Source organism: Cuculus canorus, chromosome 9 (assembly GCF_017976375.1).
Source record: "Cuculus canorus isolate bCucCan1 chromosome 9, bCucCan1.pri, whole genome shotgun sequence".
In the NCBI taxonomy this organism is placed as follows: domain Eukaryota; kingdom Metazoa; phylum Chordata; class Aves; order Cuculiformes; family Cuculidae; genus Cuculus; species Cuculus canorus.
In genome coordinates, this window is record NC_071409.1 from 1181461 (window position 1) to 1198937 (window position 17477).

Here is a 17477-nt window from a genome sequence, read left to right on the forward strand (position 1 = left end):
GCTTTTTGTGGTTAGAACAACAGATCGATATCTGCGTTGGCCTGATATTTTTAGTTTGTTGTGACTATTGATCCACAGGGTACTGCTAAGAATACTGCTGCCCTTACAGGCTAGGGGTGCACAAAGAGATTCTGATTTTGAGGAGTCACTTGACTCCGTAGAGACGGAGAAGGGAGTCAGAGCTGCTGTGGCTGTCACAAGTTGTAAGGGACTGTATCTTTACCCTGTTCAAGACATACTGCATGTAGACATTCCTGAGCTTGGGGCACTTTATACTGCATTGTATCAAATAGCAGCTACTATATCCCACCATGCGTCAGCACCGATACCTGCAGCGTCAGGAATGTGACACATTCACACGCTACCACCCGAGTTCCAGGGAGAAAAGAATAATGCCATTTTCTCTAAAGGTAAAATGAATGGCATTTTAGAATATAGAAGGGATTTCCATATTCATAAAGTGCTGTTTGTTACAAATTTCTTACAAAAAACCAATTTAGGCAACAATTAAAATGGCATTTAACGTGTTTAAGAGATATAAACACTGCCATGTGACTGACTTTTCCTACCCAGTATCTTTTTGCCTGCCCACATTACCAGATGGCCTACAGATTTGCCGGAAATTTTAAATCCTTTTGGAAGGTGACTCAGGATCTTTGCCTTAATCACGGGGGTGGTAGTGTGAGAGAGGCAGCATACAAACATGGTGTCACCTCTGAATCCACAGAGACAGACATCGTCGAGAAACACTCCTACGCTGAACATGACAGTGCAAATCCCAAGAGCTCATACATGAAGAATGTTCCAAGGTTCACTGTTTTAAAGCACACAAGAGCTGTGAGAGAAGTGACAGAGACAGAGGTGGCGCTTCCTTTGTCCCTCAGAACAAATGCTGTGTAAGCAGCTCCAGCGCAGCCCGTCCTCCGTCCTCCCAGGGCTGGCCTGGAGGAGAAGGGGAAGAGAAGGTCAGCTTTCTTGCCATTTATCGTGGGACAAAGGAAAACTTGTATCAACAGCCATTAAAATCTCCAGCTTTTGTCACCCCATCTCCAGTACCCACAGTAACAAATGAGCTGATCCTCTCTGCTCCAACTGGTCTGCAGGGTTCCCCTGAACCATGCCTGGTGTCCAGGGCTTCTCGCTGCTGAACAGACACACAACTGTGATGAAGAATGGTACAGAAATGCCATTCTCAGCTCTTCTTCCATTCTCCCTTCCCTGGCATTTCAGAGAGAACTTTGCAAATGCCGCATATCCGAGCTCACCAGGGGTTTGATCCTCGATGGTGAAGCAATCCCAGTGGCAAATGGTATCCTTACATGGGGATGTAGAAGGTGGAAATTACCAGTAGGAAGTGCAATGAAAGGAATGATTTTCGTTGTTCAGTACCAAAAAGCTAGAACTTAGGAAGTTACTGCAGCCCATCCTGTGAATATGAGGAGGATTCCCAGATTTGTATATTCGTGAACTATGGAAACCAAGCTGAAGAAGTCTGTGCTTTTTGACCAGATGTTTTCCAGCAGGAAACTCTTTGTCCTCAACAAGGGAGCACTGTCCTAGAGTGGAGCATTGGGAAGTCTTTTCCGGACTGTAGAAATCTCTGAGCTGATCGAATAGGCAGACAACACTGCAGGTCACAGCAACTGGACACAGGAAGAACAAAGCGCTCTCTTCAAACAACTGCATTTCAGGCCCCTGAGATACATTTCTACCACTTAATGTGGCTTAAACTGCATCTTCCGTTAGCTGGTAGATGTGGCAGAGCAACAAATCCCACGTGTGCTCCCAACAATATATGCTCACTTCATTCAAATGCTGAAAGGCCACGTTATGCACCAGTTGAAGCTTTTGGATGTGTTTCAGTGACAGCACTGAAAGGAACGCATTGCAATAAGCTTGCCCTCAGGTCAGAAAAAAGTAGATAACTGTCAGTCAAAGAGGGATTGCCATAATAGCAGATAAAATAAGACAGTATGGCAAACGTGATTGTTGTTATCAAGGAGCTGGGATGCAGAAGCTGATAAAACACAGCCTGGACTCTGCAAAGTGACAGAGGAACGTATATCTGATCCTCACCAACAGAAGGGCTACTTACAGTCTAGGCAATTTCTGTAATGCTTTTTATTCCCTCCTGGTTCAACTCTTTTCCTTCTGTCTTAAATAAGGTCACATTTCTCCCAGGCAGATATTTCTCTATCTGCCAGGCAGAGGGAAGGCAGACCGCAGTATTTTGGAGTCAACAAAAAAGGAAAGCAGAATGGAGCATCATCTGCTTATAGGCAATTATTTGATAAACTATGGTATTTCTCAAAGTGGCCAGAGAGAGATGCCTTAATAGGTGGAAAAATAAAGGTAGAATCCCTGTGACCAGAGCAGGGGAAGAGTGTGGTACTGCATTCAAAGCCTGGGGTAAGGAGTCCATATATTTCCATGCTCCCTCCATGGTGCAGGAAAGAAGTCCTCTCTCAAATCTCACATGATAATATGTAAGAATAATAAAATGTAGAGACAGCCAGCACATTTTCTGCATTGGAAATGCCTCTGGCTCTGAAATGTACACCTTTATAATGTGAATTGCCCAGATCATCTTGCACTGAGCCACATACTGAAATCTCATCTGACAGTCCTCCAGCCACACATGGAAACGCGGGCACACACACACACACACACTTCTGTTCAGACAAATGCATCACAAAGTACCAGTGTACTCTTTGTCACATATGGTACCACAGAAGCAAAGAGCAGGGAGACAGAGGTGACAGGCCACTGCCCCTGCTAATATGTTTGCGTGTTAGTCACCATGTGCCCAGATACTTGGGCTAAATGCTAAATTAAACAATTTTCTCCTTCATTAAACACTGTTGCTTCCGGACTTGGCTCTGTCTCACTATACTGTCTTCACGGAACTTTGTCATCAGTGCTTACTCCACCCCAAATCAGAATTCTGTCAGGAGCAAGGAATGTTCTTGCCAGCTTATTTCCTAGAAAAGGATTTTTCAATACAGCTATCAGCACAGATGATATCGGAGATGGCACATGCACTATAATGTTGTTAAATGTGTTTCATTTTAAAACTGAAGAAACTGATTTGCTGCATTACCGGCTGTTGCAGTAGGACGGTTTCCATGGATACAGTCTTATAGGAACTCTATTTTTCCCCTGTTGACAACAGTACAGAGAGCTAAATTCTCATCTTCATTGCACCAGCAATGAAACTATAAGCAATGTTTTGGCTATAGAAGTTTGGCTATAGAAGACCTTATAATTATGTGCATGGGACTGGGCCAAATATCACCCATTTGTTTAAATGAAGGAGTGAACCACTTGTTAAGATTCTGAAGAACACCTGCTTCACTTCTCTTTTGTAGTGATGTCCAGGAAAGTGTAAGAGTCATAGAATCATAGAATCACCAGGTTGGAAAAGACCTCTTGGATCATTAAGTCCAACCACTCCTATCTGCCACTAAACCATGTCCCTGAGCACCTCATCCTACCCATCTTTTAACACCCCTCAGGGATGGGGACTCCACCCCACCCCCCCGGGCAGCCTCTGCCAGGGCTCCACGACCCTTTCTGTGAAAAATTTCTTTCTGATGTCCAGTCTGACCCTCCCCTGGCGGAGCTTCAGGCCATTCCCCCTTGTCCTGTCCTCTGTCACTTGGGAGAAGAGCCCAGCTCCCTCCTCTCCACAACCTCCTTTTAGGCAGTTGTAGAGAGCAATAAGGTCTCCCCTCAGCCTTCTCTTCTCCAGGCTAAACAACCCCTGGTCCCTCAGCTGCTCCTCGTAAGATCTGTTCTCCAGCCCCCTCACCAGCTTCGTTGCTCTTCTTTGGACACGCTTCAGAGCCTCAACATCCTTCTTGTGGGAAGGGGCCCAGAACTGAGCACAGTACTCAAGGTATGGTCTCACCAGTTCCGAGTACAGAGGGAGAATAACCTCCCTGGACCTGCTGGTGACCCCATTTCTGATACAAGCCAAGATGCCGTTGGCCTTCTTGGCCACCTGGGCACACTGCTGGCTCATGTTCAGCTGCTGTCAACCAGCACCCCCAGATCCTTCTCTTCCGTGCAGCTCTCCAGCCACTCTTCCCCCAGTCTGTAGCGCTGCATAGGGTTGTTGTGCCCCAAGTGCAGGACTTGGCATTTGGCCTTGTTGAACCTCATCCCATTGGTCTCAGCCCAGCAGTCCAGCCTGTTCAGATCCCTTTGGAGCCTTCCACCCTCCAGCAGATCGACATGTCCTCCCAGCTCAGTGCCCTCTGCAAACTTGCTGAGGGTGCACTCAATGCACTCAGTGTAAGGGTGGGAAGAAAGGGGAAGCAAGACGCTTGTATCCAGTTACAGAACAGGCTTCTTCAGTCAAACACGAGAGAATCTTTCCCGATGGAGTACAAGTCAGGAGACACGGAATGCAAAGCAGATCCCTAGCTCCAGCATGCTCTGTACCAATCGGATGACATTTATACTCACCATCCAGCAAGTGAAAAAAGAGTAGGAGGAAGAGCCTGGTAACCTCAGCTTTTTGGACCTCAAATGTAGAATCTCCAGTTCTGTTCCCCCCATCAGAACATGCAGAGAGGGCAAAGCCAGAATCCTTCAAACACCACCTTTGCTGGTGGGCTGCAGTAGGTGCTTGGGAAAGGAGTGTAAGAAACAGGGCAAATGGAGAATTTTGAAACCTGGAAAAACCAACCTCCCATCTTCTGGAAACCAGTCAGACAGTGTCTCCTCCTTGATGTCTGGGTTTAGTGCTTTTTCCACTCAAGCATATGAGCTTCAAAGCCTTCTGATTTGTGTTAGGAACCTTTAGTCTCTTTACTCTGTGTTTTTCAAGCACCTCTTAAAATCTGATGTCTATTGTGCTATATGTATCAATTTTGCTTTGTAAAACTTCCAAAGTATTCCTTTTGAATTTCCTTATTTTCTGATATCTATTTACCCCCAAACCAGGCACTGTCCCTTGTGTGCCTTTGTCTCTCTTGGGAGGCTACAAATACTCTTGTGATTGTTCGGGGCAGAGGCCGTGATTCCGTATGTGGGTCTGGGGTTTCTGTGTAAAGAAAGACTGATAGTCCATAGAGACAGTAAGCACAGAAATCCTCAGTGCCGGTGGATTTTCTGTATTTTTCTCAAAAATAAACTAAACCAAACCCAAACCAAAACAATTTAAATCCGACTAAAGTAAGAACAAAAAATTTGACCATTACAGTGAAAGGCATAAAGCCTTGGCATGAGCCTATGCTCATGAATGGTATCACAGGGAGCCTAAGGAAATGTCCAAAATGAACATAGTTCTCCATGGGGTCTTGTAGAAGGTTGTTCTGTTTTGAGCGAACTTTTCCTGCCAGTTCTTCAGGTGAGGCTAGACTGTAAACATCTGGTGTGGCAAGTTTTTTATGCCATTCAAATCATGGGCACATTTGCAACATTTGAAAGTGAGAAGAGAATGACGTTTACAGTTCTTGGACAGCAATGCAAGTCAGGATAGAGAGAAGCAAAAAAAGATATTTCTTATGGATTAAGGCATTGAATCTAAGTGTCTCGCTACATGCACTTTGGGCAGGCCTGTTCTGGTAAAGCTTAAAAGATCTTGTGACACTTCATAACAGTGTCAGCCAGTGATGACAACTACACAAATGATACCACGATATTGCAGCCATCAAGCTTCTCTCTTCCCACCATCAGCTGTTCTCTCCTTTGAGATGACTATATCATCCAAGGGGAAGCTCTCAGTCTGCAGGTCAAGATACAGAGAAGAGTCATCGGGCACTGGAACAGGCTGCCCAGAGAGGTGGTCGAGTCGCCTTCCCTGGAGGTGTTTAATGAATGGGTTGATGAAGTAGTTAGGGACAAGGTTTAAGGGAGTGTTAGGAATAGTTGGACTCGATGATCCAGTGGGTCCTTTCCAACCTGGTGATTCTATGATTCTATGATTCTAAGATTACTGGAGATACTAGAGAAAGGAAAGTCCTCTTTGTTCTTATTTCTGAGTGAATAGTTGTCCTTGCACAAGAGGGCAAGGTAGGAAGATGCAGATTGTATTGCCTCATCACCTCTTTACTAGTCTTCTCCAACTATTTTTCCAAATCTACCTCTTTCCCCTTCATGACGACTTTCCCTCTAACTTGCCCCAAACAAGGTCCACTCTTTCCTCTCACATGCTGTACATTCCTTCTGCTCTTGGCAATCTAACCTACTCCAAAAGCCCTCGCCCTTTTCCGCATGCCTGCCAAGCTGACACCTCTCGCAGCTCAGTACCTCTTGCAGGCTGTTCTCCCCACCTTCTAGAGCCTGGAAATCCCTCTGCAGGCAGGCAGCCTCCTCCCCAGACTCATAAGATTCCTGCATCCCCACCTCGCTGAGCCTGGAGCTCTGGGGAACAGCTGGGAAAGGAATTTTGCACAAAGGAAGCAAAGCCATAATTTAGAACGGGCTCTGCTCTCATGGGCTCCTCTCCCCGTTTCATTGAGCAAAGGAAATGTGCTGACTCTACAGAATCCCAGCCTGCAGCGTGTTGGAAATGATTATGCACAAAATGAAAACGGAGTGCTCAGCACACCCTGGGAAGAGGCAGACTCGCACAGCACCCACAGAGCCGTGTCGCAAAAGCCAGTCAAGCTCTGTTTAACTCCAACAGCAGCCACGGAACTGAGCCTTGTGTTCTGTGCTTTGGTCACACGAATAGACATACCAACAGCGACTGAAGGATACAGAGAGAGGAGAATCGCAACTTAAGATTAAGCAGGATTGAAGATTTTTGTGTGTCCCCCATGCTCCCCAACCTGTTTTTACGTTTTTCCATCTCGCAGTCAACAGAGGGGGGAAAAAGTCAAGCCAAGGTGGCTTCTGGGCTGTGATACCCAATCAGGGAGGTGTTTGCAGAGCAATCATAGGCAAAGCAAATCCTGTCTGACTTCAGTAAGGGTGGAGAATGAGCCTTACTTACAGCAGGAGACGCCAAACAAAACACTGCATCACAAATTTTCACAGCTCCACCTTTTCAAGAGAGATTGTGCCTTCTGTTTTCAGCTGCGCTTTAAGGAAATATTTGATTGGGTGTTAGCCTTGATTAACCCTGGTGCAGTTGCATTTCTGAAACAACGGAGGGTTGTATTTTGCACAAACATCAAATGGAATTTGTCAGCGGCAGGAAAATCATTGAGGAAAAGAAGCAGCTCTTCCATCTGCATACTTTAAATAGAGGATGCTGCAATTTGTGGCTCTCGGAGAAATACAAGCTTTATCTCCCTTCTATATCCATTCTGTCTTCCCTCGAACATACAGACAAGTTGGGTTTTGCTCTGAAAAAAAGCACTATGTAGACTGTTGCTATAGCGACCAACTCCCTGCAAACCCGTTTATAATTAAATACAAAATGCATCTTGCAAAATGCCCAAGTTTACACCTTCGTAAGTAACATCTGAATGTCTTTATAGTGAGCCTGTCTGATCAGGGCAATGTTGGTTAGGTTTGTTTGCAAGAATGATTACATATTTGGAATTAGTTTGCTACTGAGATAGTGAAAAATGCCAGCAGGTTTTCAATTTTCGGCTTTTATTTTTCTAGATTTCTTAAAGCTTTAATCATTAACAAGACAATGCTTGAATGCTTTGAGAGCAGCCCTGCGGAGAAGGACTTGGGGGTGCTCGCTGATGAGAAGATCAATATGAGCCAGCAATGTGAGCTCGCAGCCCAAAAGGCCAACTGTGTCCTGGGCTGCATCCAAAGCAGCGTGGCCAGCAGGGCGAGGGAGGGGATTCTGTCCCTCTGTTCCTCTCTTGGGAGACCTCATCTGGAGCATTGCATCCAGTTCTGGAATCCTCAATACAAGAAGGAGATGGAGCTGTTGGAAGGGGTCCAGAGGAGGCTACAAAGATGATCCAAGGGCTGAAGCACCTCCCATACGAGGCTGAGAGTTGGGGTTGTTCAGCCTGGAGAAGAGAAGGCTCAGAGGAGACCTTAGAGTGACCTTCCAGTACCTGAAGGGGCTACAAGAAAGCTGGAGAGGGGCTTTTTACAAAGGCTTTTGGGGATAGGATGAGGGGGAATGGGTACAAATTGGAGAGAGGCAGATTTAGACTAGACGTAAGGAGGAAATTCTTCACAATGAGAGTGGTGAGGCCCTGGCCCAGGTTGCCCAGGGAAGCTGTGGCTGCCCCATCCCTGGAGGTGTTCCAGGCCAGGTTGGATGGGCCTTGGGCAGCCTGATCCAGTGGGAGGTGTCCCTGACCGTGGCAGGGGGTGGAACCTGGATGATCTTTAAGGTCCCTTCCAACCCAAACTATTCTCTGATTCTATGATTCTCTGAATCATCTCAGCTCCCCAAAGTATTCTCCAACTATAATCTGTAACATTTCAGAACACCTAATGAGTCGTACTTACAAATTTAAAAATTCCCCTTAGCTTTTTTTCACAATTCAAAAGCGGTTTTTCTTATAAATCATGTAATAAATCTAATAAATATTTTTTCTCTTAGAGAAAGATATGTTAGTTCTCCCTTCAATGTTTATTAAAGGAGATGACAGCTAGACCATATGACTGAGTGTGGTCCTTGAAACACAAATTCAGAATGGATGAGGTTCATTTAAAAATTACATTTATTGCCAATAGAGGGTTGTATGATGTGAATGATAGAAATATGAAGGCTTAATGTTATGAGATTTTATAGAGATAAACATATGTACAGACAGTTAGAAGGAAGGATTCTCTCTGTTGCTCACTTGACTTCTGAACCTTACACATTTTATATTATTAAAGAACCTGTATCCACCAGTGTAGATAGCAATTGCAATGCCCTTGGCCCACAGTGCCTCAATCAAATAGCCATAAAACTACACAAACATAAAATGCTGGGACAGCTTCTTTTGCCCAAGTAACACTGGTCTCTATTGCATCTTATTTCAAATATTCTTAATTAAAGAGTCATTTAGTCTTTGAAATAAAAAACAATCCAAAGATGCAGCAAGCTCTTAAAAGAAGTCCAGAGAACAGACAACTTTCTGTTAACTGAAGAAAATTTAGTCTAAATGATGATTGTTCATACTTCACTTCTGTTTTCCCACTTTCTGTTTGTTTTCTTGGAAAATTGTATATTTTTCTCTTTATTTTCTCTACTATTTTACTAGCCAACTTCTAACATTTTATAAACTCGCAGTAGATGCAAACTGCAAAAGCTGCTCTGTAGCATACATCTGAGTCCTCCAAAAATTGTAGATGCCACTGTCAGAAAAGGAAAGCTCCACTTTTCTAGTCACCTTCCAATAAAAGCTTATTTCTAGTTTCGTTCTACGTCATTCTACCTTCGTCACCATTGTCTACTGTAAGATCCTTCCCATTCTGCTTTTCCTCTCTATGCCTTGATGAGGTTTTAAGGAAGCTGTATTTTCGCAAGGCCAAATCCTGTATTTAATTTTTAGCTTAATAACCAGTAAACACCATTAGGAGTTTTGATTGATTTAAATGGATAGGACACTGCGCTTAATTCCTGTGGGATTTGCTCAGAAATCAGTTTCACTAATCCCCTTCATTTGTAGGCTCATGTGAACCACTCTGCACTGAGCTGTGCTTGGTCTTCCCAGATCAGCAGGGTAGGATTCTGCCCTGGGCTGAAGTGTGACCTATGTCAGGAGGTATGGGATCTTTCGTTATTTGCTAAAGAAGAAATGAAATTAGCTGTAGTTGCAGTAACTATTATTGGCCTAATGCTGAGTAGCAGAGTGACCTCTTTTGGCTTCTCTATGGATAAATGATTGAACTTTCAAGTTGCCAACACAGTTGCCAAAAACCAACCCAGCCCTTCCCCCCAGTCCATCCCGTCTCCGCATTTCTTTACCTAATATTATATCTTAGAGTCTACCAAAAGGAATGGAGGATGAGGCAGTTCAAATGAATGTATGTAAATCACCAGACTGGATATAAAGAGTAATTATGATTTTTGACCTAGCCAACACAAAAATCTTTATGCTGAAAGTCAACAGTGAATAATAAAGAATTATATTTACCCTGCTTCTATATTTAGAATCATAGAACAGTTTGAGTTGGAAGGGATCTTAAAGATCATCCAATTGCACCCCTCCCTACCGTGGGCAGGGACACCTCCCACTGGATCCATCCTGGCCTTGAACACCTCCAGGGATGGGGCAGCCACCACTTCTCTGGGGAATCCGTTCCAGTGTCTCACCACCCTCATTGTGAAAAAATTCCTCCTTATGTCTAGTCTAAATCTTCCCCTCTCCAGTTAATACCCATTCCCCCTAGCTTTAAAAATCTTTAATTAGAGATCAATTCTTGCAAGGCATCACCATGAATGCAGTGTAAAACCACTTCCTTTATAGCTGCCATCCCCAAAAGACCTGAGGGATAAGGGCAGGCAAGAATTATAATGGAACAACTGGGTTACTCTTCACCTGTACTGAGAACCAAGCAAGCCAGCGATGAGCAGTCAGCAGAGAAAGGAACAGAATGCCCTGCAAGCCAGCACCACTGGGTTTGGGCAGGATAAATGTTGTGGCCCTCTTGGTACTCAGGAAGCCACTAATATGATTCCAAGAGGGATGTGGTGGCTAGAGCTCCTGCACTGAGCAACAGGTGCTGTAGGTGAGCAGACTCTGAGGAAGGAAGTTAAAGGAATGTGGCAACCTGTATAGTCTTAAAAAAGGCAATGAAATAAAAAAACAATGAAAATTTTTATAAAGTATTGTTATCTGGGAAACCTACAGCTGAAAGATTGGCAATGACCTAAGCAGCACAATTTCACACTTCTCAGGATCACACGCCTCTTTCCTGTGTGTGCCCAGGATACCGAGGCAGTGTGCAAATTGATCCTCCTCAGTCACCCCAACATCTATTTCTGTGTTCCTATGAGACACAGGTTTCTTCAAGTGCTGACAGCTCTCCATTATTTGGACTTTTCAGTGGCCTGGGAGCACTTAGAGGGTGGGAAAGCCAAGATAATATGGGTTCTCAAGAGGGTGATGCAGTAAGACCAAAAGCTTTTTGAGTGGAACAACTTCCATCTGGCCTGGTCTGCTATAGCAGCTAAGGAACCCAGACAAACCTGCGTTCTGGGAGAGCACTGCATCGGACACAGGATGTTCCCACGCATTTATATTGTGAGGCACCTTAGCCAGCCCCACGTGCACAGTCTGCTTCATCCTCAAACTAAGTAAGTGCGCATGGATCATGGAGCATTAACTGCGATTGCAAATCCATTGGTCACCTCTGACCTCATGGGAGTGATTTGCTGAAAAGCCCTGTTCCCTATAGCGCACAGGCCACACACTGTCCCTTCACATCCCCTTTTACAGGCTGCTTCTCTGCCCAGCCATCCCATAATTTCTCCATGCTAGTTTGTCTGTGGAATAGAGTGGGCACTCACTGGCTCAAGAATCGCTTTGCTCAACCTGGCTGAACCGTTTAGTCTTTGGGGCCAGTTCTATTAATAAACACACTGTTAGCCACTGTGATTTCTGATGGGATGCTACATTTGTTAAAAGAATTAATGCTTCGTGTAGCTTCCAATTAGCTTGGAAATGTTCTCTGGTTCTTTGCCTAAAAGGACTTAGACAACGGTAGCATTGTTAGCAATGAACTGCCACCTCCTAATGTTGAGTTACACAGATTACTGGGTTAGTAAACTACAACTGACCTTCTTCTATTATTTTTTTCATGAAGCTTTTGAAAAATCCTATAAAAGACTATTTTTAATTAACAGAAATTGGGACAGTATGTATTTAGAATAGATGAGTTTATTTGCAACTCTATGGCACTAAAATATTGTTCAGAAAAAAAAAGAAAGGAGTCCTGAATCTCTTTTAGACCAGCTTCCCCACTGGTCTGTAACAAATGAGGTCAGCAAAACCGGTCGTTTTTTAAAAACCCACCTTTTGGCTGTTGCAGACCCTGAGCACTCTCCATTAGGACATGGTGCCAAATTTTCTTACTTCTAATCATCAGACTCAACCTCTTTGCAATTGAGCGCTACTGCCCTGCTTCTGCTGCCTTTTTCACCTCTCTTAGTGCTGATTCCTTTCTGCAGAAGGGGAAGAGATGCAGGTCTGAAGATAACATTGCTAGAAGCAGCACAAACTTTGTGCGCTGCCTCCAGGAAAGAGGATGCAGAGAGAACAGTTTCTTATCCACCTCCCTCTGTCTTTTCTTGTATGGTTTTTTTGGAATCAAAACCACAAGACTTTCCAGGACTGTCTTCCAGGAAGGACCTTCAAGACCCTCTTCTGCTGCTACCAGTGCCACTGCACTCCTCTTAACTATAGGTCTTTCTGCTTCAAAGCAGAGAGAGCATCTCACCGTTAACCTGACCTACAGACATTCAATCAGACCTAATTTTATTTAATCAGATCAGGAAATCTATAGAAAGTATTCTGTCATCTAACAAGAACGTCATATGGCACTCACCCACAGAATATAAATCAATGAACTTCCCCGACGGCAATTTATCACTCATCATGTAACACAGCAATCTACTTAGTGTTTTAATTAAAGGCACAAAAACATAAAGTGAGCAGAACACAAGGATGAATACAAACCATTTCATAGTGGAAAAAATCCTGCCATAAAGAGATCTTTCTCTGACACCCAGGAAAAAAATCCTTAAGTTGATTAAGGGTCTAACTATTTTCATGCTGAGCGATGTGAACTTTTGAAACCTTGCTTTACTCTGTTTTCAGAGGGGGCACTCCTGACGTTTTACAGGAACTAGTTACTTAGTTCCTTAGATATAAATCTACAGTAACATAAATACCTGAAACAGCATAACCAATTGAAAAAGTTTCTACTTGGTTATTAATTGACACACTGTACATTTCTTCATGGTTTTGGGGAATACCTGAGAAGTCCCTTTCAGTGAGTTTCCCCAACTTTAACGAAAAATTAGAGATTTCTCAAGTAGGATATTTAATGGGCAGCGATGTTACAGCTACTTCTTCAGGAAAACTCGGTTCCATTTTCCTGTGACTACTATTGATCTCTCTTAGAATCACAGGACCATAGAACAGTTTGTGTTGGAAGGGACCATGAAAGTCATCCAGTTCAACCCCCTGCAGTGAGCGGGGCCATCTTCAACTGGACCATGTTTATCAGAGCTACATCTAACTTGACCTTGAATGTTTCCAAGGATGGGGCATCCACCACCAATCTGGGCAATGTGTTCAACCTCTTCATGCAGTTTTTCACATTTAAGATGTTACCGGTAATCGGCTGAACTCCCTTCTACTGAACAAGGTGACAGATCAATCCAGCATTGGGGCAAAGCATAAACCAACCAATGCTGGCTAACAGCAGATCTGATTTTACTCAAAGGGCTCAGACCTGTCTACAAACACAGTCTCTTAAGATAGGAAGTGTCCAATGGTGGGACTGATATCCTTCTGATTTGTATACCACTGTCAAATACCTTGCAAAGTGGCAACTCTGAATTAATTTATAACTTGATATTATTTCTTAACCATATTTCCATGAACATAAGTACCTAAGAGTATAAAGCACACTGAATGATGTCCTTCACTGAAGGGAAGTACTGTGTGTTTTATGTGAACAGGACCTGACTGAAAACATTCACAAAATCCTTATGCTTTTATCAAAATTCCAAATTTGGAAAACCTCTGCTCATCTCACCCACGACGTTCAATGAGGTTCACTTCAAAGGGTTTTACAGAACAGCAAGGCATGAAGGCTTAGACACAATTTGCAACAAAAATATGTAACAGAAATGACAAGATTCTGGAAGAGAGGAGGAGAGACAGTTATGACACACAGACAGTAATGACAGACAGAAAGAGACAGATTTTTAGGATGGATGCTTTTATTAATGGATTTGTCACTAAACAGCTGCATTTATATGAGTATCCAAAACATTCATATTGGAGGAGATGAAAGCCCCATTTATCTTCTCCCCAGCAGTGACCAGGAATGAATACTTAGGGAAGAGAATAAAACCAAGGCAATCAATCATATTAAGCTACTTAAGCTAAGGACAAACTATTCATGCCACTGCATTCAATAAACAGACCTATCTTCTATTAGTTACTTAATCTCATTTTGAACCAACATGTACTTTTGGCCTTTATGATAATTTGTGCTAATGAATTCTACAGTAAATTTTGCCTTGCATGGTATAAAAAATGATGTACTTTACATCTACTGCATTATCAATATTCAGTAGCCTTTTACTCCTTTTATTCTGTGAAATAAGGAATCATCGCCTTTTCACCAAATGCGTACCATTCACAGATCATGTTCACATTCGTTAACAGTCACTTTTCCCAAGTAATACACAAATATGCATACAACAGGAATATTAAGCATTCTCCTTGCAGCTTACAGAATTTACACAGCTAACTTACACAAGCATCAGGTCGTGAAAGCACAGCAGTTTGCTATGTGCTAGTGGAGCTGAGTTGTCATATGATACCACTCTCTCTTCTTTCTTCCCCAAATATTAATTAATTAGAAATTTTAGCCATAAGATATAGAAAACTTAATTCTTCTCAGTGTCCTCCTGATCTTCTAAGGGACTTTTTGATGGGGTTGCAAATGGTAACTTGAAAACATGATGAATTATACAGTTATGATGTCTGAGTAATCATTTCTCATCTTTTAAGTAAAACCGGATGTCCACGCACCGTGTAGACCTCCTGTTGCAATGTAGTGGCCTTTTAATTTATTCATCTGCAAGAATACAAACGCTTGCTAAATATAAATTATAACTGTGTTAGTGTTCTGCCTTTATCAAGTGTAGTTTCCCTTCCCCACAAGGTAAAGAGGAAGAAGAAAGCCATGTTCAGCTGATTGTGTTGCAGCTGGGCACCCTTGGCCTTAATTTCCCAGATATTCCAACTCATTCTACATTCACATCATTTAGCGAACATGCAAGTTTACAATAGACTATGTCTTAATTTTTGGATGGAGGGAAGGGAAACAAAACACTCTGTGAGGTGGTTGAGAGAAAAAATGTTCAACAGTATTATTAAAACTCAGCAGTGTTCCTGGGTCACATATTCATACTGCCCAATTTCCAGTTGGCAGAGCAACTCTATAGGACCTGAAACAGGAGAGTATTAGACCAGTCTATGCCAATGACTGAAACAGGGGAATGGAAAGAAATACTGTCTTTTCCACTCAAAAACATCTGCCGAATATCTAACTTAACATGAGGTTTTCACCTAGCAGAAAAGCCCCAAATGGCTAAACTTCTTCAGCACGCCACAGGATTCTTTAGGAGATGCTCATTTCTCTTCAACAGGAAGGAAAATGAGCTCATCCCTCAACATAAAATCTTCTCCACAGTTCATAATCCTTGTGATCTCCTGTACCCCATCACCAGCAAGGCAAGCTATACAATCTGGCAGGAACTGAGAAGTTACAGAGCCCAGAGGAAGTAATTTGGGTATTTGCCCTTCGCCTATCCTGAGGTGCTCACCAAGGCATGTCCTAGACTGACTCACTGTTTTTCCTTCCTGTTTTGCTAAGACGCTGCTATGAAGTTAAACCCATAGAGCCATACAGTCAGTTCTAAATAACAGGGTTGTAGAACTTAAAGAACTTACTGCAGTCCGGACCAGCTGCTGTTTTTACATATGAGTGCTGCTAATCATAGCACAGGAAGAGCTCCTTCTCCCCTCCTCCTTGCCCCACGCATGGCTGACAGCTACATTTATCAGATTCCCAGCACTGACAATTAAATAAAGAAGTTAGTTTCAAAAAGCAAAATGAGCTCCTTCAGCAATGTGAACAGTCACTTATAGTATTTAAGATGTACTTCTATATTCCTGTCTCTAGTTACCTGCTTGACACGGACTGAACCTAAAAGGAAATTTTGAAGGTAGTTCTTTTAAAAATACACTAAAAAAGGATAAATTCTTAGAATCAAGATGTGGGATCACCATTGGCTTTTTTAGGTTGCCAGAGGCATTGAGTTTCTTTAACAAAGAAAAGCATGATCTATTGATGGAGTTTGACTACCAATAGAAAAAAAACCCAAAAATACAATGCTAATACTTCACAATCCTACAGACACTGTCTTTTAAAAAACACCCTATCAAAATGGATCAGTTCTAAACTGGAAGCTCAAAGCACATTTTAGCACCATCAGTGCTATTTTTACAGTTCTGATCAGACCATGCAGAATAAAATTTAAATTTTGTGTGCCTAAATTTAGATTTTTAAAAGCATATCCAAAATTCTGACTCAGCCTATATATTCCATCTGTACATATTTCAGTGGGTCAGAATATCAGGGTATAAAACAGAGAAATTTGAATTACATTGGTCCAGGAATGAAGGAATAGTTGAAATCATCCTGCCATTGAGCTAACTACAGGCAACAAGGAGGGCGTTAAGTAGATCAGCTCATCTATAATGGAACACGGAGACTTTCAACACTAAGTAGGTCAGTGGTACATATTCCCGTTTCACCCTTACACAGTCACTCAGCAGTCTACTCGCAGTGAACTCCGACTAGCTTCTTTTCCTTCTTACCAGACAGCCTTCAGCATCACAAAATTTACCAAATCTTCCCGTCTCTATCTACAATTCGTGATCTGAAAATGCACAGGGATTGAAACCGGATCGCTGAAGGCTGTCATCCAGGAAGGTTGTGTTGACAAGGGCATTGGTATTGCTTATTCTGTATCAGCGCGGGGGTGTGGGGAAACAAGCCTGTGTGGTTGCTAAAAGGGACAATCCTGCATACACCTAATCCCAATTTGCTGTATTAAATGGCATCAACAGACATTGCAGAGACTGTTGCAAATCCAGGGAGTTTTCTCCAGAGATTTGAGTGGGCTCTAAATCAATTTATACTGGACATTAGGAAGACTTTCTTCACCACAAGAGTGGTGAGGCCCTGGCCCAGGTTGCCCAGGGAAGCTGTGGCTGGCCCATCCCTGGAGGTGTTCCAGGCCAGGTTGGATGGGCCTTGGGCAGCCTGATCCAGTGGGAGGTGTCCCTGCCCATGGCAGGGGGTGGAACTGGATGAACTTTAAGGTCCCTTCCAACCCAAACTATGATTCTATGAGCTAACATGACTGAAACACAACATTTTGAGATACTCACATGAAGTACTTCTATCTGTGGTACTTCTGATTCTTTGACTAAGAAAATACCAGCTGAAGAACGGAAATGCACTATTTTGGATTTCCCACTTTTTCTGTACAGCTTGTAACAAATGAATTTGAATAATTTCATTTAAAGCAAGCTTGGTTTTTCTTCCTCTTTTCCAACTTGTTGCCAAAGGGATATAAGTCGAAAGCTGCCTGGTCAGCCTACCAGACACTTGCTGACTCTGTGCTGAAAGATCTCAAAGCTGATAGAAAAGGGACTGTCCTGTTCAAAGCCAACATCATCCATCCCTGTAGGAGAGCAGCACAAGTGGAAATTCAGGAGCAACTGTCTGTTCAAAATTCAGGCAATCATGCCATGTAATACCTGCAGTAAGAATGCTATCAGTTGATTAACAGAAAT

At 43.0% G+C, this 17477-nt stretch overlaps 1 protein-coding gene and 1 long non-coding RNA gene across 7 annotated transcripts in view; one reads left to right on the plus strand and one right to left on the minus strand.

The window, feature by feature from the left end:
* AMER3 (APC membrane recruitment protein 3) overlaps positions 1 to 17477 on the plus strand; it is a 44192-nt gene that overhangs the window by 12193 nt on the left and 14522 nt on the right. Inside the window, exon 3 of one of the 6 annotated variants that reach the window (XM_054074566.1) lies at positions 12190 to 17242. The exons of 3 other annotated variants lie outside the window; for them this stretch is intronic. The gene's annotated coding sequence lies outside the window, so the exon portion shown is untranslated. Of the gene's footprint in view, positions 1 to 727; positions 2665 to 7566; positions 7696 to 12189; positions 17243 to 17477 lie in introns of those variants that run through there. 2 more of the 6 variants (XM_054074564.1, XM_054074565.1) reach the window with 2 other exon arrangements.
* LOC128853045 (uncharacterized) overlaps positions 1 to 17477 on the minus strand; it is a 39871-nt gene that overhangs the window by 6799 nt on the left and 15595 nt on the right. The window lies entirely within an intron of this gene.